General features: G+C 40.8%; 2 long non-coding RNA genes across 2 annotated transcripts in view; one reads left to right on the top strand and one right to left on the bottom strand.

The window, feature by feature from the left end:
- The window catches only part of LOC137447406 (uncharacterized), a 7,036-nt gene extending 2,620 nt beyond the window's left edge, over positions 1 to 4,416 (top strand). Inside the window, exons 2-3 of the long non-coding RNA XR_010988859.1 lie at positions 231 to 316; positions 2,926 to 4,416. This is a non-coding gene — a long non-coding RNA (uncharacterized lncRNA). The remainder of the gene's footprint in view (positions 1 to 230; positions 317 to 2,925) is intronic.
- LOC137447208 (uncharacterized) overlaps positions 1 to 20,757 on the bottom strand; it is a 200,174-nt gene that overhangs the window by 68,801 nt on the left and 110,616 nt on the right. The window lies entirely within an intron of this gene.

The raw sequence follows: 20,757 nt of genomic DNA, 5'->3' as shown, positions 1-20,757 counted from the left end.
ATTATTTATTAGGTTACACTAAGGTCAGGTCCTAGCCTCAATGTTTTTTTCCCCATTTATTGTTATCTATCATTTGTACTGAAGTAGCACCAAGTAGTTCCAGCCTGGGTCCCATTCTGTTCAGTACTTTATCAGCAAAAAGTCTGGGATGCACATTATCTGGGTAGAGGGTAAAATGTCTAATGCTTTGCAAGCATGGACTCACTCAGCTTCTTGTTTGTTTCTGTTAGATCCATTTCCCCTACAGGAAGAGCATAAGGAATAGCATGAGACCATGAGGTGCTGGTGAAATGAGTCCAAGAAATCACACATTTCAGTAAGTAAGCAGAACAGAATCTGCACATTGGCATACTCACTCTGCCTCTACACAACCACGTTTGTAGTACATTTTGTCCCAGCAGACCTTGTGATGTGGACACCTAGGACCCTGAAAAGGTGCATCTGTTTCCACAGAATGACACATTTCACAGCCACATCGTAACCATCACGAACGTGGAACCTTGACTTTAATAAGAGCTGACTGATACTCCCCAGAACTCAATTTTCACTAAATAAATTAAACCAAATAGAAATACAAAAATGCTCTCTATTGGGAAAGATGTTAAGTCTAAAGAAAAGCATCAAGACAATTACTGAAGTGATGGTTGGCACTTCTCATTGCCCATAATGGCAGAGTGGATATGGAAGCAGGAAGAGTCTGTCACAGCTTTGGGGAATCTTTGGTATCATTTGACTGATAAGCTCTTAAATTTTAGGAATGGGAAAGAATGAAAGCTATGCTTCTTTCCATCGCTGAGGAACTGCAGGGGAACTGCAAAGCCTATTTGAAATTTCTTGTTAACCTGATTTTTCAACCAGACCCCAAGCTAAAAGCTGCAGTAGAAACTTGCCTTCTGTTTTGTGGCACCCAAGGCTGACACACAGGGAAGACCAGCAGCTCCCTGCACCTATCCACCTCCCACAATCCTGCTTAGAGATCTCATAAAATCCACGGTGAAGTTGCAGCTTTTGTCCTGGCAAAGCAGCTTGCTTCCAGTTGAGAAGAGTGGAGAGGAGTAACACTGATGACTTCCCTTTCTTCCTTCTCACACCCTCTCCTGATTTCATCTCATTATCTCGTATGCAGCACAGACTGTTATAGCCAAGCTATAGGTAGCAGTTTCTGTATTAATTCTCCTTCGGTATGGGTAGATGCATAGACTCAGAGAAGGGGAATTCATTTGCTTCCTTCCCCTCCCCCCAGAACTTTATGTAAATGGACACAGGAAGACACCATCTCCAGTGGCAGGTGCTACTGGACCCATGTAGATGGTTTATGTGGTTAGATTAAGCTATACATTCAGTCCACAAAGTCTAGTTTTAAGGCAGTGAAACTAATACAGCATTCAAAGATGAAGGCAATAGTATTCTGAACTAGAACACATCCTTTTTCCTTAATAAATTTCAGAACATAAAATGCATCTGTAAATTGACTTACACTATTTTGACACTAATTTGGGATAAAATTAATAACATCTGCAGGCAAAACCACACTGAACTCTAATCCAGACAAAAATGAGTCTATTTCCTTTGCTTTGGTCATTCTGGTATCATGCTGTGCTTTCTGAAAGAATGGTGTGGATGGTGCCCTGTGCTTTGTTCTTTCACTTGGCAGTGTGTTTCTAACCTCTATTTGCTTATCTGGATTCTCTTCCTCAAGACTCTGTGGGAAGCCCCTGGAAGGCAGTATCAGTGCATCCTTCCCCATGCTGCACAGCCAGACTGTGATTTGGAGCAACTCCTCTCTTACCACATCACTTTGCATCACTTGTTCTATTTCTCTCCTTCCTGTGATCTCTTCTGCTTTTGTTTAGGATCTCTCTCTAGCCTTGCACGACTCATCTGGAAAACAAAATCATCTGGTCTTATCCCCTCCCTGCTTGAGAAGTGAAATGAAATAAATCCCAGCAAATCTGCTGCCATTATTCACACATTTATATCCCTATTAAATGCCACCTAATAAATTCTGCATAATGAAAAATTAAGGTTGGAAAGGGAGGGAATAGGAATTTACATGACAAGTCTAAAAAATCTATCCAACCCAGCTGATGGGAAGGTATGGTGGAATAGAAAGAGGTGAAGACAAACTGCTGCTTCCCTTGCATTTATTGGAAAAGTAAGAGCTAAGTCAATTCAAGCAATTCTTAGGCATCCATGACAGGAGTGGCAAGAACAATTCTTCATATTTACCAGGTTAAAGCAAGGAGGAATAAATATATTACCACAATAGAAAGAAAAAAGAAAGGGGGGGGGGGGGAGGGAGAAGGGGATGGGGGGAAAAGAAGGAAGGAAGGAAGGAAGGAAGGAAGGAAGGAAGGAAGGAAGGAAAAACACATTAGCATCATGTTCTTAGGTTTTGTATTGAGTTATTGCTACACCTCGGGGTGGGGGAGGGGGAAACAAAACCAAACAACAATAATAAATAAACAAACAAAACCAAAAACCAGATGAAAAGAAAATAACAGATTGGAAAGGGGAACAAACTAGAGGGGCAGAGAGCCACCAGCGTGCAGAGATGTGAATTTGAACAGGAAACTACAAATAAATTGTTGAAGACAGACAAAGATCAAACAATGGCACAGCAAAATACTAGCATGAAAGAGCCAGTCAGTCCCTGAAAACAAGACATTTTCTCTAGGGCCTTTGAAACCTCCAACCTGGTTCGGTTCTATTCTATTCTATTCTCTTCTCATGGCCAGAGTCTCCATGTAGTGCTGCAAACCACCTCTGCCCCAACCTGCAGGAGAACCCCTGGGGAGAACCCATCTCTTCCTGCCTGCACACAGAACTTGCATCATTTGCTACAAACTGTCCTTTAGGTGACACTGAAATACACACTTGGTAGACTTGCAGTAATTTGTTGTTTTAAAATGTCACCGCACACAGGCAGCTGCAGTTACAAACTCTGACAAGCAGCACTACGGCAGAACCGGACGGGCTCCTCTGAAGCTGCAAACATCCAATGTCATTTTGGGGACAGGAGATGCCCAGCAGTTACCCAAAATGTCACACACCACCCCCCTTCCTCTCACATCTTCTCTGATGATGCACCCAGGACCCTCCATGCTCATGATACATTTTCAGCTCCAAATCTTGACCTGCATTCCTTGATGCCTAAAAGGGGAACTGCACCTAAAGCACAGGTTTCAAAGACACACCGTGGCTTAAGGAAACCAACCAATGTGCACACAGAAGTGCTCCACCATTCATTCATAAAGCAATTAAAATCAAAATCACTGCACTTAGCAGCAGCAGAAGCGCTATGAGCCAGGCAACACCAGCAAGGAGCTCTCTTTATTCAGCGTGGTCCCTCATTATGTATCACTCTGAGAAATCCTGCTGTTTTCTCTGTTTGCAGGGAAGCCTCAAGCCTTTTCTCAGCAGCTGTCACTTGGTTCGCAAAAAAAAAAAGGCCTCTCAGCACCATGGCGATTAAATACCATTATAACTTTCCTCCTTCTGCATACTACAGTAGGCAATCAATATGGGCTTACATTTTATGAGACAAGGAGTTAACTTGTTCAATTACGGTGCAGACAGCTCTATTCTTTTGTAACAAGTAATCTGGGTAGGGAAATCGATACTGACAGGCCCGATGCACGCCAGCTAATTTCATATTATCCTCAGCCAATCAGGTACCTGCGAATAATAGAGTTGTTGTTACAGTTCATTATGGGGAGGTGGGATCAATATCGGTACAATAAGAGGATTGGCAATGCATCTGCTGCATAAGTAACCCTGAAGGGAAAGAAGGTCCCACCAGCGCAGCCGGCACGCTCACATTTACATAGCCGGGGAAAACAAAAGTGTCAGAGAGGTCCCTGCTCCCTGACCTGCAATTAAAGATGAAAATACCCCAGAATCGGAGCAGGATAAACAAACATCCCTCGCCTACTGCCAGGCTAAAACAGAGAGGGGGCAAAGTTGAAGAAAATGTTAATAGCAGATTAAAAGACATGCATATGCTTCGTAAAATGAGATAACACATGCAGGGCTAAATGAACCAGAAACAATCTATTATTTTTTTGAAGCACTACATTAATATACAATGTATGTTTGACAAAATACAAGGCAGGAGGGAGAAAACAGGCAGTCAAATTCTGATGAAGATTATATATATTTTATACGGGCGATATTTCATGGAGCATGTTTTCTTTGATGATGCAAAGCCCTGCCTATGTTAACATTTATTATGCAGCGTGTATGAATGGGGCAGAAGAAAAATGAGAGAGCCTGGTATTCAAATCAGGGCTTAGAGAAGGAAGTCTGTGGCGTGTGTTTAAAACAGCTTGAGAAGTAACAGCGTGCTTGTTATTTAGTTGGTTTAAGAAACAGAAGTGTAATTAAAACATTTTGAAAGTTAATTAAATGTTTACAACGGCAGAAGTGCTTCTTTGAAAGAGATGGGTTTCTTTAGAGAGGGGGGAAAAAACTAACACAACAAAACAGTTTTACCTGCCCTCACTCACAGAATAGATACCAGAAATATCCTGGAAGAGAACACTTACACCTAACGTTTTCACAAAACCTACTTTCACCCCCACCCCACCCCCACAGTAGCTACCTACTTTGAGACAACAGTTTTGCTTTTAGAGACAGGGAAAACTTGCATTCTTCACTGACTTAAGAGTGGAGCTGCAGCTGTTCATTAAATCCTATCCTTAAATCAATGGCAAAAATTTCCTTGGCTTCTCTGACAATGAAGCTGGAGGTGGGGAGATTCAGGCTAGATGTGAGGAGGAGGTTCTTCACCATGAGAGTGGTGAAACCCTGGAATGTGTTGTCCAGGGAGGTGGTCGAGGCCCCGTCCCTGGGGGTGTTTAAGAGCAGGCTGGATGAGGCTCTGGCCAGCCTGATCTAGTGTGGGGTGTCCCTGCCTGTGGCAGGGGGGTTGGAACTAGATGATCCTTGTGGTCCCTTCCAACCCTGAATGAAACTATGAAACTATGACACAGAAAACCACCAGAGCTGCCCAAAACCACATCAACCTGGGACATGCTTTTAGAAACACAACCTTAATCACAGTGTAAAATAACACACACCACCACGCATAGGTACTGGCTTTCTAAGTTCAAAAGTACGCTCTGAAGATGAAGATACAGAGGCTTAAGTGTTAAAATGGGATGTAAAACTAGAGAGCATCTAGAACATGTAGACCTGGAAAAAAATACCAAACCAAACAAAGAAACAATTCCACCAAAAAAATCTGTTCCAAGGACTTTTACCTCTACACTAACTGCTCTGTACCTGGATTTCCCCCATTGTTTTCAAGAGAACAGTCCTCTGAGCGGGGCACAGTGCTGCCTCTCCAAGGTAAGCCTCTTCACAGTTCACCACATGCCACATTGTCATCAGCTGAGTACTTAAACACAATCTTTTATCTTAAACCAATACATTTTGTGCATTTTGATCCTCCTGTGTTCCTTCCATCCCAAGATATTCTATGATTCTCTTCTTCAAAATTCTCTTCTACTCACTGTCAAATAGCACTATGACCATGGAAGAGAAATTCACTCCAAATTTTAGAAACACTGTTAAGTACAAGGCAGTCTGAATTTCAGATGGACTTAGGTGCTACATAGATGTGAATTTTCATCAACTGCAAATTTGAACTTTGATGAAGAGTATCTCCATTTCAAAACCACACAAGCTGGATTTAAGACTATCTGTATCCATCTTTTCTTGTATATCTTGGTCATGAAGCCTTGGAATTCTGCAGCACTAGTAATGTGTACCATTGGGTGGACACTTCAGATCATCCCACATATTCTAGCAGAATTTCCTATGAGTTTCCTATGTGATCTGCTGTGCCAGAGGAAACTGAAAGAGGCTCATTCTAGTGACAGAGATGGCTTGGAATCACAGCGTATCTTGGTTTGGTGGAGGTACATTTTTATAAAGATTTGGGTGGGGCAATCTGCATGGCCTCAGGAAATCACAGCTGAAGCCTGCCTTTGTGTCCCAAGTGTAAACAGATTCAGTGGTTCTGACAACCTCTACTAGACGCTTCTCCACATAAACCCCAAAGAAATCATTTGGCATATTTCAACCTGACCATCCATTTTTACTCCTGAAAGGCTCACAGGCAGGGCAATTTGCACACCAGGATTAGATTTTTTTGGGCAGAGCAGCCCATCCAATCCTTGTTTGGTGCACCAATACTGTTCTGACAGCCAAAATGCCCACCAGCTCAATCTCTTCCTTTTGCTTTTTACTCCTTCCAAAATTCTGCATGGGATACGAAAGTGCTGTCAGCATTCATGGTCCTTTTGAGCCAGCCTTAAAAGAATGAGGTTTTCTTAACTCTGCAGTTCTTTCTAACACATGGTAGCCTTTGGAATAGATTATTGGTAGACTAATTTCATTCATTATTTATCCTGGACATTTTTGAAGTCCATTGATTTTTTTCCATCAAAAGGTAAAACAAGCCACAACTGAAGAGAGGGGCAGGCACCTGTCCACATGCTGGATTCTCACTGCAAACACATAACTCTTCATAGCTGAACTTATGCAATAAACACTGAGTACAAGAGAGATTTTATGCATCTGTCACGTGTCAGAGCCATCAAAAACAGAGTTGGGAGAAGTCTCACTGCTAACAGAACTGATACTACTTATGTTGGAGAAACCAACTGCTTTGTCTCTGCGATGGGCGCAAAGCAGCTGCCACCAGACCTCATGGCAAAATAGCCCGGTCTAAAAGATGCCTTGGAAGCGTGCCCTCAATTGTGCCACACCTCCATCCACTGCTGACATCAAACAACCAGTATTTTATTTGCCTCACACACTAAAATGCTGCACAGAATACAAAGAAATATGCACACCCGCATTTTTTCAGTTTACATCTTGTTAACGTGGAAAACTAGCACACAGGTTGCCAAAAAAGAGAAAGGCCTCACAAACACTCTAAAACTTCAGCTATCTTGCAAGTTAAGCAAGGTACACACACAGCACAGAACACTGATCAGCAGATTCATATCTATCCTCATGTACTCTGGAGTAAAAGTAAATCAATGTATATTAGCTAGGAGCTACCAGTAGCAGACAGACTTCCACAGTCTCTCCAGGTGCACTAGCAGGGCGTAAGTAAGAAATATGTGCATTTCTCAGGAAGGGATAAATGGTTCTAACTTGTCCTCAGGGAGGCCTGCTATGTATCAGCACTACTGTTCTCCTTACAGATGCTCATTTCTTACAGTTGAGTGTCATAAATACAGGCTAACTTCTATATCACAGCTCCCAGGTGAGCATCCTTTTAAATGGTGAATCATTAGAGCTCATCAAAATCTAGTTAAATTAATAGAAGGGTGAAATAAGGTTTTGTTTCAAATCCTTAAAGCCCATGGATCTGGAGTACTATAAACATGCTCCCCCCACCCTGTCATGCTCTGTATGTCTGCACTGGCAAAATAATTTCATCTGTTTTTTTAAAAAGGGTTGAAACTCCTTCCATTTAATTCTCTTAAAATTCAGCTCCCAATAACGACACCTGCTGTGATTCTTGCAACTAAAGCAACAATTGAGGCATTTGGATAATGCTGTGCCATATAAAACATTATAGCGAAGTAATAGCTTCACACCTCCAGCTATGGGCACTGTGCGTAAGTATTCCTAACAGGCAGCTATTCCATTTAACACCCACTAAATCCTTGGATATATTTATTAAAAGGCACCAGGCAATTCATGTTTAATTACTGCATAAAAGAAACAGAAGTAGCAGTGGAGGAAGAGTTAAATACTGTACTAAAAGGAAGAAGCCACAACTAATCACAATTAAGAGGAAGTCCCAGGCTATTTAAATGCTACAATCCAATTATATCAGGTAAAATGAATTACTCCTTTAATGCTGACTTTATATGAAGATACCTTCTTATTGCTCTCATTAATAATCATCAGACATCATTTTAGCCCATATTGGCTGCAATAACATTTCTATTAGCATCATGGTGTAGCAGGGCTGACAATTAAAATAAAAAATAAATCAAACTCTGAACTGAATAAATGTAATTACAGTTCAGAAAAGAGCTTTTATGACTATTTGATTAGTCAACTGAACAGTACTTACCTTTTAAATCTTAAACTTCAGTTAAATGAAATTTTAGACTACTTATTACAGAAAAAAAAAAACAAAAACACACAAAAAAATCCCAACCCATCACCACCACCACCAACCAAAAAACCCCAAACAACCCTAAGATACAGGCAGCAGATGTTTTCAGGAGTTATTTAGCTACCTCAGAACCAATGAGAGGCATCAAATAATGGACTTAATAGGAAGGCCATTTAATAAAACCAAACCAACCAATCAATAAAACCTTCTACAGAAGGCATAAGTGAGCAGGCTCCCTTGATTGTCTGTCCCTAGGCTCCCTGCACCTTTTTATGCCTGGAAACCTTACCATGGAAAACCAGAAAGTTACACATAGCATAAGACAAAGGCACGCACTATTACCAACACTGCCACAGCCCAGCCCATAAGCAGCAATGGAAGCAGGAGACTTCCCTAGACTCAGAAGATTTTCATGGGATATAAACAGAGTCTCAGAACTGTAGCCAGCAGCTGTTATACAGAGTGATGAGCTAGTTCACAACACCTTCTAGGTAAAAAACAAACAGCACCTTGGATTTGGCTGCTCCAAAAAAGGTGAGACTCATTTATGGGCAAAGAGCAAATAATTGTGGCAGCTTACCCATGCCAGCTATGGAACACTGCCAGCCCCAGGCAGCTCAAAGGGATTTGTGAATGTTTGGAAACTTATAAAACAAATATTTGATCAACTATGCATCACTATCAAATTTTCTCCAGGAGCATGCTGAATTTTTACTTCCAGCCTTGAATGTTTGATGCTGAGAAGTTGTGAGTAACTCATTTACACAACAAAACATGCAGAACTATTCTTTGCCTTCCCTCTTTTTTTTTTTTTAAAGGAGGGAAGGGGGGGAAAGGTATTTTGATAAGAGTTCCAATACAGTCAAGTTTTTCATCCCACACTGAGAAATCCTATTTTAAAATCTTTCAAGAGCTTAAACTAGGAATCTAGTCCCCATGGCTGCAGAAGAGCACTGCAACAACTATATTCTTTTATCCTCACCTTTTATACCCAGACACTTTTATGAAGATCACATTTGAAAGTAAAGTTCCACTCTCCCTCAGGGATGAAAAACAACACTAACTTCAGCTATAGAAACATTTACAGTTGGTTGGTTTGGTTTTTTTCCCCCTGAAAAGTTACCAGCAACAAAAAATAATCCAAAACCCAAGCACAAAAGTTTTCCTGCATTTTCAGGAAACAAAAGTGCAATTTGGTACAAGCAGATGTTATAAAAATGCCAGAAAAAATTACCATCGATAGACAAGATATTCTTGAGAAAAATGACTATCAGGGCATCTCGTCCCCCAACTCTCACAGACCCTTCAATGAAACCCCCTTTCTACAGTTCTGGCAGCCCTCCTGTCACGAGTCCCAGCAACAAGAGGTACTCACCTGTCATACAAGTTATTAATCATATTAAAAGAAAGCACTTTTATAGTGCAACTCAAGGAGAAGCATCCGTGCTGCCAAAGGATGACAGGTGTATCTAAGCTGAAAACACTGGATGCACATCAGTGTCCGAGTAGGATTTCCTTCAAATTCGGATGTTTTTAGAGTCAAGCTTTGAAGCCAGACTTCCACCTTGCATCCACCACTGTAGGTGAGTGGCTGTTTGGATACCACTACAGAACCTGTATTTTAGACACTACTCACTGGATAAGAGTACATTAACACAGTTACACAGCTTGGCCTTGGGTAAACCTACTATTTGGGGAGCAAATTTAAGACATGTATCCAACTACTACTATCTACTATCCAACACACTTGTTACAGGTGCTCTGCCCCAGAATCACACAATATATGACCTACAGCAAAAAAATATATTGAGAATGGTGTTTTAATACAGTAGCCCTTCCTGTGACAGACAGTGAAGTCTAAGAGGGTGAATGTAAGCACAGAAATGCCACCACATCCTCCTTAGCCCAGGTCCACAGCAATGACAAACTGCTCTGTAATCTCACAGCTCAAGGGCTGCTTTCTGCTCTTTGTCTACACAAACTTAATAATTTCTGTAGTTCAGTTATTTCTCGGTCCACTGATACATAAATTAAGTGACAAGATAATGTAGGGTTTAGTTCTGGGGAAAAAAGAAAACATGCAAAAATCACTGGCCTCATCCTTGCTCCAAGTTTGTACTTGGCAGTCACTTAAGTAATCAGAGAAAACCCAGGAAAAGATTGCACCCCAAGCCTTTCAGGTCTAACCTTTGTGTAGTCTTCCTTAGTGTGGAGAATAATTATGGATTTAGGGATTTTCAGATTCCAGTTCTAACTGAGCTCAACTAAAACAGCTCAGTTTTAATCTGGACTTGATGGTCCAGGGTGACCAGACACAAATCTGGCATGCCAAGAGAGAGATTTACCAGAGTGAATGGCAACTTTGCTTGATGTGAGTTCAAGGCACTACAGACAACTTGCATCTCTTTAAAGAAAGAAACAGTCATTCAGCACAACTCCAACCTGGTGGCATAGTGGGATCCTTGCCCACTTTTAGCAGTTTGTACTCACAAAGTAGGATAGATTGCAAGTGAAAACTATTCCAGCCAATAAAGGAATTTGATTCAATCCAGTTGTTTCAGAGAAAAAAAAGGAGAACTATGCTGCAAGCATGGTGCAGTTTAGAGTTTAACAAAATTCTTGTCCCAGAAAGTTGCAGAGACAGACGGACCAGACACAGGGAGCTCTATAAGCTTCAGGAGAGTCACTCTCTCTGCAAAGGCAGAACTTCAAAGTTCCTTTCAAGTATCAGATGATAAATTTGGACTTGATGTCACTCAAGCAAACTGGCTCCCTTTTCCTGCCTTTGTGATCCAAGTGCTTACAAGCCCCTGAATCACCAAACTGTTCCATCATCTGATGAGGTGGTAACAGTTGAAAGGCCAGGTGGCATCAAATCTAAGTGAGTCAGAGAGATGGAGACAGCCTGGTCCACTCAGGTGGAATTCTACAATCAGCCAGCAGCAGAACTTGTGCTGCTGGCTGCAGGGAGCTTTGTATCAAGTCCAACGTAAACATAACACCTTGAAGTTATTTAAAAGCAAAACATCACTTCTATGGCTGCCTGTCTTTAGCACTGCATTTTACCTTCTTCATTAAAAAAAACCCAAACCAACAACCAAACACCAAAAAAACCCACAACTTTATCAGTCAAAACCCAATCTGAGCTCCTGCAATATGCAGCTCAGGGAGCCACTCTGTCCCAGATTGCAGATCAGAAGTCACTAATTGCCATTTCACAACAGCCATCTCTTTGGGACTGTTGGAAGTTTTGGTTCATGGTAGCTCAAGAATTTCTGACACAGTCTCGATGCTTCCAACTACAGCAGGACTGCTGTGGAACCACAGTGCTGTCCCCTTACTCCCCTAGGTCCCTTGGAAAATCCCAGGGTGGATCTATTTCTTTTGGTCTGCAACACACTGTTTCATCATAGAGCTTTTGGGTTACTTTCTTTGCTAAAAAACTTCAGTTTCTTCTGCAAATGCCCAAGCCTGCATTAAAAGCCCTGATCTCTCTGTAATACAAATATGGGCTACAAATTTCCAATATAGTAAGTTCTGGACGCCTCCTGCATTGATTTGAAACACCTCTAGATAATTTGGGTTTTATTCTGCTGTTCTCCAGTGCCTTTTAGTGAAGAAAAAAACAAACAAACACAAAACAAAGCAAAACAAACAAAAAACCCACCAACAAAACAGAACCAAACACAAAACCCCACACCGCCACAGGTTTTAGTTTCAATATAAAGAATTCTTTAAATCCTTGCAATTTCAACTGTTGATTATTTTATAAAGCCACAGAGAGCAGTTTACAAGGAGCCAAATGGGTAATCATTATTCCCCATCAGCAATGAGCTGTGACTTGTGTAAATTGTGTAATAAATTAGGTATTCTGAGATAAATGAATTTACAATAAACAATCACGGACTGAAAAGCTCTACTTCTTGTCTCCAAAGGCACAAGCTCTGGTTAAAATCAGCCACAGGTAGTTAAGTGATTGTAAACTGTAAAAATAAATCAACCTGATATAATTGCTCCAAGGAAAAAATTACCAACATATTTAAAATTTCAGCAGTGCACCTTTTCCCATATCCATTTGGCATTATCTAATTACCTTCACATTTCATTTCCATCAATGATATGACCTGGATTTTCCTTCCATAACTATCAGGGAGGGGGCTGGAGGGTGGAGTGGAGGACCACAGTGATAAATCAACCTCACCATTAGGACTGAAATGGCTCATCGCTGCAGCTCTAAATCCAGGATTTATAAAGATGTCTAGGCCATATAGCACACTTGTGGACACCATAATAAATTCATGAGCACATTGCCAAGGCAAACTACTTCATTATGTGGCAGGCTGCTAGCCATTAATCTAGCAGAGAGAGATTCCTGGGAAACTGAGACTGCTTGGAAATTTATGCAGGCCTAAAGTTACCCATTTCATTATGGATTTAATCTGCTCTTTCTGCCAGAGTGCATGAAAGGTTTTTACAGTTTAGATCAAGTGCTTGTAACTCCCTATTTTATATTATTTCTTCAACAATAATGTCCTAATTTCCCTCTCAAAAACTATTCAAACTCAATGCCTTCATGCTTGCCTTCCTCTAATATTACACTAGATAAAATATTTATACAATCAATTGACAAAGAGCAATTTTTTTCCCTTAAATGTTCCATTAACATGTAAATTTTCATATGATCTTTATCTCATAGGCAAAATGTGCTTCAAAGTGCCCACCTTCTTCCAGGCAGTTAACCCTTTTGTCGGCTGTAAAGAATCCAGATCAAAACAGATTCAGTGGCCTCATTTCTAAAGCCCCTAAAGAGGTCCTGTATTTAAATTACTATTCATTGAAAGAAGATGTAGCTCCTAAAGTAATTTGCTTTCCTTCTTTTGATGGCTTGTTCTCTCCTCCTCACAGACATGCACAGACACACAGACATGCATTTCAAGACCAACTCCTATAAGTGAGGTTATTGCAAACTACTATTTTCAACAGTACAATAGAGTTTAATAAAACATCACTAATAATACTGAATATTCCAGGTGATGCTGTGACTCTGACAGATGGAATTAGATTAATGAGACCAGCTTAAAAACTGATTGCATATTACCACCTTCTGTAAATAAAGATTTCTACATGTTCCAAGTGTCCCTGTTAATTTATGGTCATTGTACTTGTGCTGAGTGAGAAACTTGGGCCAAAATGCTTTCAGTGATTTGAATGTCAAAATCACACATAATGGGAAGACCAAAACTAGCAGCTAGAATAATTAATGTGATGAAAAAAGATCTCCTAACTATTTCACTTTCTTTCACGTTCTTTTGTCTTTCCTATTATCTCACTAGAACTCCCATTCATGCATTTAGGAAAACACCCCAATGCCTCACTGTAAATGCATCTCAAGGTTACATTTGCTAGCTGGGGTGGTTCTCATTAAGTGCCTGAAGCTAATTTTGATGGACAAGTGTTTCATGCGAATGCCTTTGAAACTATAATGGCAAGCACCCCTGCATCATCGTTCTTACAAGTCCTGATAACTTAGTATGTAAGCATGCATGGGAGCCGTGCTGCTCGATAAATCCACCACCAGCTGAAGGCCAGCCTAGAGCCATGATTTTAGTAACACAACTTCCCCTTTCACATCAGTCTTAATATTAAAAGATGACTATGGAAGAAGAAAACACATGAGAGCAAGTCATGTATGTAATGTCTTCCTTTAAATAAAACTCTGTGGTTTTCCTTTGTCTTAAACCAGAAGAGTAGCAGGTTGTCTTGTCCACCTCAGTAAGACAGTTTTTTCCCCCATCAGAAGCACCTGGGGTACAGAACCATTGCACCTCCAATACTGAACAGGTGTATTTTGGTGATAACTCTTCACCCACTCTTTCAGATATACACACTTCATGAATTAAACGTCCATCCACATCAACGTATTTCTCTGATAAGTTTTAGCATCTTTGGGATAAAGCACTCTGAAGAGAAAACGTGTGAGCCCACAATATGAGGAAACCAAAACAAACAAATGAAATAAAATCCCACAAACAAACAAAAAATACACCACCAAAAAAAAACCCCAGAAAAAAAAAAAACACAACCCAAACCAATCCCAAAGCCCTTCCTTTTCCTTAGCAAAGTCTATACTGCAGAAGGCATCCTGGGGCCAATATTTAGTTTTCTTTTTAAACCTAACAAAGGGAAATTGCCTTTTACACAACTCATTATTCTGCTGCCAGAGACAGTACTGAAGTTGGACGGCATGTGACCTTCATAACACTGTGGGAAGAAGATCCATGTGCAGAGAGACAGGGGTTCAGATTCAATAGCTCCTTACATCTCTCTGACTCGCACAGACATCACAGTCCACCTGAGCTTTGCATGCTCATGCTGATCTGCATAGTCCTTTTCCCCAAAAATATTACTTCCTTGTCTCCAACATCAGGGACTACAATACAGGGACCAACTCTCTTGAACTCTGCTATGAAACACTTATGTGGAATTAAAATGATCATAAAAATACTACCAATGAGTCATTTAATTATTATTCTTAGAATTACATAGCAGAGATGTTGTAGAAGGTTGAGCTGAACACAAGGGACAGGAACATGCAAGGGACTAAACGGTACATTTGAACAGTTCCAGCAGGATTCCAGCTTTGTACAGCAGAAAAGACAGATTCTGCATCAACCTAGGAGTTAGGCATAAAACTATTTTTAGTAGTATTTGTAGTTTGCTAATTGTGAAGAAAATCAGACATCTTTCATACAGTTAGCCTCAGTCTCAATCAAAAAAACCTTAGGAATTGGCTGCACAGGCCTTAACTATGGTCTGTTACATTTGTAATCCCCAAATCACCACGTCAGAGTTCCACAAACCTTTGCAGCTTCAACACTTTAGACCTCCTAGAAGAGCCATGACCATCTTCCAATGCTACTGGTGATGTATTTTAGGAATGACCAATAATGACATCTTTCTAAGACAAGAAAATTGCTTTTTGTACTGTAGTCAGATCTTTCTCCAGCTAATCCATCTACCTGCACCTTGGGAAATGGTTCATATATGCAACTGGGATGCATCAAACCTGAAGGAAATGACTCCTCAAACTTCACTGCCAGTGACAATAGAGCTACAACAGAGTCCTGAGACACATGCAGGAGAATTCCATTCTGGAAACAACCACTTGGAAAGTAAGAAGTCCAAAACTGTTACATTTAGTGCATTTAATGAGTTCTGCGTAGCTGGATGAAGTGACTCTTCTCAAATCACAGAATGTTTGGGGTTGGATGGGACCTTGAAAGATCATCTAGTCCAATACCCCTGCCAAAGCAGGATCACCTAGAGTAGGTCACACTCTAGGTTAGTATATCCCAATGTGGAAGGCAAGGGTTGTCAAAGTGTGAAGGAAGACACTTCACCTCTTCAAAAAACCCCAGAACCTTGACTTTAACAAGATTTCCCCAAACTATTTAATTATATATATATATAAAATTTCTTTAATAAAAATCACATAAATCACACTTAGCTTAGAATTCACTGATGGTCACCTCTAGCATCACTACATTTCTAGGTATCCACAACTTTTACCACTTATTTACATTTTCTCTTTAAAAATTACTATTTTTTTTATATGCCTCGTGTTTTAGATTTACCTTTTCTTTCCCTTTCTTCACACACCCTGCCCTAGCCCCCCAGCATTTCCTTTATTAAAGCTAGCACTAGGACCCAGAATCCTCAAACATTTTGAGAGCCTTGGCCCGAGATCCACCTCGAATGCAGGAATCTCCCAGATCATTTCAGCAAAGTTTGAATGGTTCCCAGAAACACAGAGGTTTTTGGAATACCCAGAGCAACCAACAAGTCCTCTCTCTGCACTTGAGTGGGATTTGCAGTCACAGATGCCAGGATCTCACTAGAACATACTGACATGCCTTTAGAGCTATGAATTTGCCATGATCTGGGACCTGTCACACAAATGGCAAACATTTAGGAGGTTCTCAGAAATGTCAAACTCAAGTTCAATGGAAAGTCTACTTTACAACACTTGCAATTCTCATCTTCAGTACTTTTACAGCTTTGGGACTAAGCTATTACAAAGCCCTGTAACACTGTTCTTCATGGGATACTCTAAGAAAACAAGTAACTGATTCTCCACACACTCTGTTTTTCAAGACTTTGTGTGTATCTGACTACACAATAAATTTCCACCAGCAAGCTGAACAAAATCCAAGGTTTTAGCTAAATGCAATCCACTTAGGCCAATGCAAATATAGGAAACAGAATACAGCTTAGCAGTGTAAAATCACATAAAACCTACAAAATGTTTCTGAGGCAGTGATGCATGCCAAAATGCCAAGAATAGTATGTCCAATAATACATACAATTCTTTTATAAAGACAACACAAGCCACAGGAGTCACATTTGTATATCTAAATTGGTAGCACCAGCACGGCTTGCTCCAGAGCACAAAAGAATACATCTAACATTAGTTAGATGCTAAAACACATGCATACATCAACAGTGAATGACATCCAAGTAGAGTGAAGTGCTTGGGAAAAAGAGAAGCTTTAAGACAGCCAACTTACTAGAGATCCTGGGCCCAGAGTGCCAGAGTCCTGGCTAATTTCTTCAGTCTTAAAACTCAATGAACATACAAGCAGACTGATGCCTTTGTACAGAGACGTAAAATGCAGGGACAGGATTTCAAGCACCCTCTTGTGCTCCCAGCAACTTGGTGGGCTTAAGTAAATAGATGGTTTGATTATTTTAACACTTTGGCCTGTACCTACCTTGTTTCTCACTTGCCCACTGGGCAGTAAGTGGGTAACCGTGACAGGAGAGCAACGCCGGGGGGCACAGCAGTGCTCAGTGCTCACCTACAACACACTGAGAATGCTCATAATTTCTTTGTATCAGGGATATGTTCTTTCAGCCTGTGCTTTATTGAAGAAAACTAACCAAGCCTCTCCAACAGACTGAGAAGGACTGAACCACGAGCCCAGTGATTTTGAGGGTTATGGGTCTGGGCTGAGGTTTCAGCAGAGCTGCGCACTCAAACCTATGTAGTACCTGCACACAGAACGTGAGCTCCATTAATGCTGACTGGTACCATTAGCTTCTCTGTTAATTACTGGCTGCAGTTCTACTGGAATTCAAAAGAACTGCAAACTTTTAAAGCAAATAAGCAAAGTCAGCTTAAAGTGTTTTTCTGACTGCAGTTTCTTAATTGTAGTTTTTCCATGTAAAAAATCTCCAGATTGACAAAAAACTGTTTACAGAGCCTCACTATACAAAAAACCCAACAACAGCCACCAACCCAACAAAACCAAAATCAAACCCAGAAGTAATAAAGCGCCCTTTTCCAGAATGTCTATCATCTGGCAAAAAGTTACTCTGTGAAGAAGGCACCTCAGACATTGCTAGCTTAGCCTGCACAACCTTTGGGGTTAAAAAAAATCGTAAACAATAAGAGCTCCAAGGTGAATGCTGCCAACACTTTCTTACCAGGGGGTAGAAAGCCATATGAGTTTAAACACTTCATGTTCAATGAGAGTTATGCCTTTAAACTGTTGGCACAACTGGTCCTTCAGGTTGCTGAAGTTAAACTACACTGGCATTGCCAAAAAGCAGCAGCAGTGGGTGCCAACCAGCTGGTCCCCAAGCAGGCTGATGAAATCCGGCGCAAGCAGACATCAACACCAGCAGGAGTGAGGCTACTGAATGGATGAGACATTACAAAGAAGAATAATAAGGCCAGAAGAGAGGAGCTCCCCCATAATTTTAGGTAAATCCTGGAACAGAAGAAACAACTGAGCACATGCAATGCATGTATGTAACGTGAGTGAGCAGCATCACTGAGCTACAAAGCTTGCATGCCAAAGGGACTTGAAATTTGCACCACATTCTGGTTAGGTACAAAACAGGATGAATCCCCAGCCACAAACCACACTTGGCCCCTTACATTTAAATCTGAATTATTTCTGCATCATCATCTGCTTTCTTTTGTTCATATTGATATTAGGGATAAACATTTTTCTCAAAAATATATTTTAAAATGCAACCCCCCCTAAATTTAAAGGTCAGAATGTAGCCTCCTAATTTCTTTCCAACTAAGTGACAGAATCACAGAATCAAACAATGCAAGCTGAACCAGAAACATCAAATGGCTTCCCACTCTAACTTTACAACATGTTATTTTTGTTACACTGGTCTTTGGTTACCTTTATGAGTTAAGTATAATATTAACCTTCATAAATGTGAGCTAATCCCATTTTGATTTGAAAGACCCCACAAACCTGCCTCTGAAATACACCCATATTTTGCTTTCATTGCAGTAGCTCATTACATGGCAGAACTCCTCCAAGTAGAGGAAATAAAAAGCATCAACATACTGCCTTGAAGATCCGCAAGCTGAAGGCTGATTCTCTAACAGAACTGCACTGCCTGCAAACATGATACAAAGTGTTTACCCACATTGTAAGGGCAGGATTCTGGAGCAACCAATGCATTAACCCTAAACTAACACTCCAGGAACATCACAGGGGAATGGAAGACATAAAACAACAACAGGCATCATCAGAATAAAAATATGTGTAGAAACAGACCAAGTTATTTAAAAAAATGAAGAAATAAATATTATAAATTTGTTAAAATAGAAATTAAGTGTGTATAAATATATATCATATCCTTTTAAAATCTGAGGTTAAAAGAACTCTTCTGTCCTCCCGTAGTCAAAGACTTATTTTAGCATTCTGCCTAGAAGGCAGTACAGCTGCTACATGTATTTGTGCACTGTGTTGTATCAGACTCAGCTCACAAGGGGAACCCTGAAACTTGCTGGAGCATCACTGAGAATCTCTTATTAGCCACAGAATAAGATTATTAACCCTATTCAGATATATCTTTGAAACAGCCTGGAAAATTATTCTGGAGAATATGGAAGTCCAGTCTCTCATCAGAAATGTTTTTTGGTGTGGAAAGGGAGTTTAATTTCACCTGAGCACCACTTTCCCATTGCACCAGAGGCCCTGGATGAGCCTTCCCTAAGTCATACAGGGGAAAACGCCAGGAATTCACCAGCCCACTCATTTTTTCCTCACTAAATGCTTTCCACATCAAACAAATCAAAGCATCGTTATCAGCATGGTCCATGGATTGTATTTATTGTTACTGAATCCCATTCTCTTTGAGGAGAAAGAAACTGCCCCTACCCCCACCCCTTCCTCTCACCACAACCCTCTCCCACCAGTCCTCATCACTTTTTTCTCTGGGCAAGTTTTCCACTCTGTGCTTGAACTTGAACACCAAGGATGGTGCAATGGTTGCGTTTTCTTCTGCAAGGCTGCAGTGCCAGGAGCTAATGACATGTGAAATGTTCCATCCCTGCAGGTTTTCCTGCTCAAGCATTTTCTAAATAAATAAATAATTAAAACAATGGCGTGTGCCACGTTCCAGCCCTGAATTCCCGCAGCAGCTCGGGTCCTTAAACTGAATAATTTGCCTCAGCTTGCGTATTGCAAAACCCATTCAGCAAAAGATTATGGGCCTTTAAGTGCCATCCAGGCCTGAAATATGACTCTAGGGCTTTAAGATGTCAGAATTGAGAATTGCTAGTGAATATTCTGTTCTGGCAATTCTAAAACTACAGTTATTTAGCAATACGGGAGCAGGCAAATGGGGGCAGGGGAGAGAAGTAATCTGATGGAAGGGAAAGACTATAACTTAGCAGAAACAGAGGTGCAGTTTTCATATGTGGCCACACAAATGCTTTATGGAATAAAGTGCACTTGTGAATCAAAAAGCGGATGCAGATTTATATTCTCACTTAAATCTGCCAGAAGCAAGTAAATGAATACTGAGAGCTCATTTTAGTTCAGGAAACAATTTATGAGGATACGTGGGTGGGTGCAGGTACTGTACATGAACATTCTCAAGGGGAATTAGCAGCTGCTTCTGCTCCTCATAATGAAGAATAAATAGACTAAACTGAAAATTAGCAGCACCTCATTAAATGTAAAACCATCCGCATATAAAGCGGCTAGGACTCAATCCTTAAAAAATTCAGAAGGTGCAGTGTAACATGAAAGCCAAAGGAGCTTTTGCCATTTCATCACAAATTATTTAGGCTTCAATTGTGGCATCAAGCCAAAGCTCACAGATGAAGCAATGGTGAGCCATTTTCCCTGGTGAAAGTTGCCTTCTGACCTCAGGTTTTTGAGCCTGCCTTAGCTCTTCATAACTTCCATCTCATGCACACCCACATCCCTCACACCCTTCCATAGTGCAGGTGAGGTGATCTGATCCTGTGGGCTGTGTCAAGTCACTGTTTAGGGAATACTAGTAACTCCATTTATCTCTAAGAAAGCCTGGATGCTCACAGGAAAGTTTAGGCAATGTCCCTTTCAACCCAAAGCATTCTATCATTCTTTGAAGCTCCTCAAGTAACTAGTCCTCACTGGAGACCAGCTCAGGACCTGAAAATGCAGCTATGTGCCTAACACTAGAAGTGTTCCAGAGGTGTTCCATGTGCAGGTGGAAATTTGGCATCAAGAAGTCTTCATCTACCACTTCCACTCTTCAAGCTTCACCTCAACTTCTCTCTTCCTTCCATTAACGGGCAGAACCAC

The sequence above is a fragment of the Melanerpes formicivorus genome, unplaced genomic scaffold (genome assembly GCF_026170545.1).
Source record: "Melanerpes formicivorus ecotype bairdi unplaced genomic scaffold, bMelFor1.0.p_v2 SCAF_20, whole genome shotgun sequence".
NCBI lineage: Eukaryota > Metazoa > Chordata > Aves > Piciformes > Picidae > Melanerpes > Melanerpes formicivorus.
Note: the sequence above shows the minus strand (reverse complement) of the source record. Positions and strands in the feature narration are given on the sequence as shown.